The sequence below is a fragment of the Mustela putorius genome, unplaced genomic scaffold (genome assembly GCF_011764305.1).
Source record: "Mustela putorius furo isolate JIRA1106 unplaced genomic scaffold, ASM1176430v1.1 tig00537227_pilon_pilon_pilon, whole genome shotgun sequence".
NCBI lineage: Eukaryota > Metazoa > Chordata > Mammalia > Carnivora > Mustelidae > Mustela > Mustela putorius.
The window spans coordinates 33,012,579-33,016,210 of NW_025422368.1; positions in this window are offsets into that span (position 1 = coordinate 33,012,579).

Consider the following 3,632-nt stretch of genomic DNA (forward strand, 5'->3'; position numbering starts at 1 on the left):
TTGGGGACTGGCCTTGGCTGACGAGTACCTGGCTAGCATGTTCCATGCACGTGGTCCTGCTAGCTTCTCCTCGGAATTTCTGTTCAGTTATCACAAGAAAGAAATAGCTCTTCTTTGTTAGAGAGTCTATTATATAGGGATAAAATGTGCAGAATCAATTAGATGTGTGGCAGGCTCTCAGAGGAGAGAAAAATGAGGTTTCAACTTGCAAGAGGCCTGCCTTCCGGTGATGGCTGTCCCATTTCGGGGCATGCCAATTCATTCGCAGTTGACCGTAGATTTCCACCTAATATCCCATGAACATAAACCGGATGCATCTGATTAAGTACTCCCAGCTCTGGCTGGAATCAGTGGCTCCCTGGCAGCGGGCCTCCCTGCAGCTATTCTGGGCGCGAGGCTTGGAGCTGCTGAAGTTTGGCACGTGCCCCCCCGAGGCGCTCTCGGCTGGGGCCAGGTGCCTGGCCGGATTCCACGGCATTCTTTCATTCTTTTCCACTTAGCTTCTCCTTCTTCTTTTCTTTGTGCCTTTACCCTCCATGCTATGCCTTGGGAGGCACACCTTGCCCCCCTCTGTTCTTAGATGCCACTCTTCCTTGGGGCTGGATGCCTAATTGAGAGCAGGAAAGAAAGCTCCATACCCAGATCAGCTGGAGCTCTCACGGAGCGGGAATGTTTAGTGAATGCGGTCAATGGCAGCCACTTTGGGTCCCCGGCCAACGAGCCTGTGCAAAGTATTTCCTGTTGGACATAATGATCTATGGGCTAGTGATTAACAACACAGATGCTAGAGCCAGACTCGGGGGCATTTTGACAATGTCATTTATTGGCTGTGCTACCTCAAACAGTGTACTTACATTCCCATGCCTCAGAATGATCATCTACGCAATGGGAATAAGCCGCTTGGTGGTAGCTTACTCCTACTATGCCTACACATGGCTCACAGTAGTTCCCGGTACCTAGAAGCATGCTGATAAAGTATTAGCAATTTTCGCTATTAACATTATTTACATTGCTAATATAATTTATACTGTTTGTATAGCTTTGCTGTTCTAAGCAACCCGAGGCCTCCAAGAGCTTGGCTGACGGATTTTCACCGTAACCCTGAATTATATTGTATCTTGTCATTAACGAAAGTAGAACACAAAGAAATCTACCTCATCTCATACTGAAGTATTAATTTAATGAAGCAATGAGAAAGAATGAGTTTGATTTATTTCTAATGAAAGTATTAATTTTATGCAGCAATTAAGAATGAGGCTGATTTATTTCTAATGATTTGGAAAGATAAACAAGACCAAATTAAGGAGTAAGTGGAAGTCGTAAAGCAGTATATATAACTCTGTGATCCCACTTTATATTAGAAAAACACATTCAGGGATGCCTGGGTGGCTCAATGGGCTAAGCTTCAGCCTCCAGCCCAGGTCATGATCTCAGGGTCCTAGGATCAAGGCTCGCATCAGGCTCTTTGCTCAGCAGGGAGCCTGCTTCTGCCTCTTTGTTTGCCTCCCTTTCTGCCTACTTGTGATCTCTCTCTCTCTGTGTGTGTCAAATAAATAAATAAAATCTTAAGAAAAAAAGAAAAACATTCATATATATAAAATATGTACGTGATTACATTCATATAAACACTGTAATATGGTGAAAATGATTAATCTTTATAATTACTGGCACAGGAATCATTTTATAGGAAGAGACCATCTTTGTTGAAAAGAAGTTTTGAGAGGACTCCAAACCTTTAAGAAAGTGTGTCAGCCTGGGGGGTCGGAGTTCATGGGGACGGGAGCAGAGATGCCAAGCAGTAGAGACAGGAAAGTGGGCAGGTTCTGGGCCCGATGCGTGTGGAGGAAAGTCAAAAAGAAGCAAACCCCCAACTGGTGGTAGTGTGGTGGTGGAAAGAAATTTTAAATGCCCCCCTGGAGAAGAAACCATCCATAAATCCCCAGTGCCTTCTAGACATGAATTTCCTTTGTCTAGGCTATGGCCAAAAACTATGTTCAGCTTCCAGTTCAGGAAGGAGGGAAGATGGGGGTCTTTGCTTGGAGATGCCCAGCATCTGGGTTGCAGGTTCAGAGGCATGAGGAGATTTATGTATGGGGACACACACACACCACACACACCAAGTGAGATCCCCACAGTTGGAAGGACACAGCCCAAGCCTCCATGTGGCTACTCTTGAAAGAGGGCCATGAGATTGTGGAGGAAGGAGGGTTAACAGTCAACTCTCTCTGCCTCTCTTCATACCCATCTCTCACAAGGAGCCTGCATTCATGTTGATGTTGGCGAGACAAGTACACAGTTTATTCCCATGTCCCCTTAGTGAAACGCTCTGCCTTTCTCAGGCTCTCTGGACATCACTGTCCCCCTCATCACAGTTACGACGGCTGAGCAGGAGCAGGGGGCTTGGGGTCAGCATGTGTCTGCTTTGGATGCCTATCATGGGCGTCCCTCACCTTCCTGATATCTCCTACTGACTTTTGTAAAAGATCTGACCAAGAAGGTAAGCCTCTGATGTCCTGAAATCCACTCTTCTCTGCCAGGCATACTCACGATTCACCTTTGGTGTTCCTACCTACTTCCTATGTTAGTCATTGCAGGCTCCATTCCACAGATGAGGACAGGGTGCCCAGAAGGATTTGACTAATTGCTAAAGATCACCCAACCAGCCAGCCCTGGGCCACTGTGAAAACCCAAGTGTTGTCTTGTGTACTCTTGTCATGCTGTCTGTTTCTTGCTCCAGCCCCAGGGTCCTTCTCCTTACATTGGGACCCCGGTCAGCTTACACACACTAAATCCCCAACCCGCCCCCCAGCATGACTCGCTTTCTAGCCCCCTAGTCTACCTCCTAGACCCCTTTTCTTCTTGTTAATCCCTGCCCGTGTCCTTATTCTCTGCCTGTTTGCAGTTTGGCCTACTTCTTTCCCGAATATTCTGTAGTTCATTTTCTTTTTGTTTGAGCCCAGTTGCCATGGGGAGGTTTTCCTTTTCTCAGTATCTCTAGATAGAGTCCAACAGACGAGCTCTCTGAAGCTGCTTTGTTAATCTCTCCATTCCTGGGTAACTTCGTACTGTCTTATAATCAAATGTTTTGAAATAGGATTGGACAGGTGAATGAATGGATTCATACGGCAGATCTCTGGTGGGTTCATGTTTTTCTGCTCAGCCAAATCCACTTCTTTGTCCACCCTGCAAGGGCAAACACTCCCCTCTCTCACAACCTTTGTTCCTACTATCAAAGCTTGCCCCCCTCCCGTTCTCCCTGTGTTATCACCTGGGATCTGCAAACACTGGGTGTTCACAAGGCAACATTGCTTACTCCCGAGAAGACTTAGCAAAGGAGAACACCAACCAGGTCGTTCCCAAACCTCAGCCAACAAGAGAATTGAGAGACTGTTAATACGTAAAATTAGAGCCTTTCCCTAGCTTTCCATTTGTGGATGCCAACTATATTTCGTGAATAGCTGACTCTTGACATTTTAAAGCTATAAAACATAAGTCGTTGAACCGTATTTGTATATTTCATTTATGAGAGTGTGAAATCTCTTGGGAGGAGAGAGTCAAGCCAAAATTACCAGCATCCATTAACCCTGCTAGGGAGGGGATGCAGGCCGGCTGCAGGAATGCGCTGAAATCCT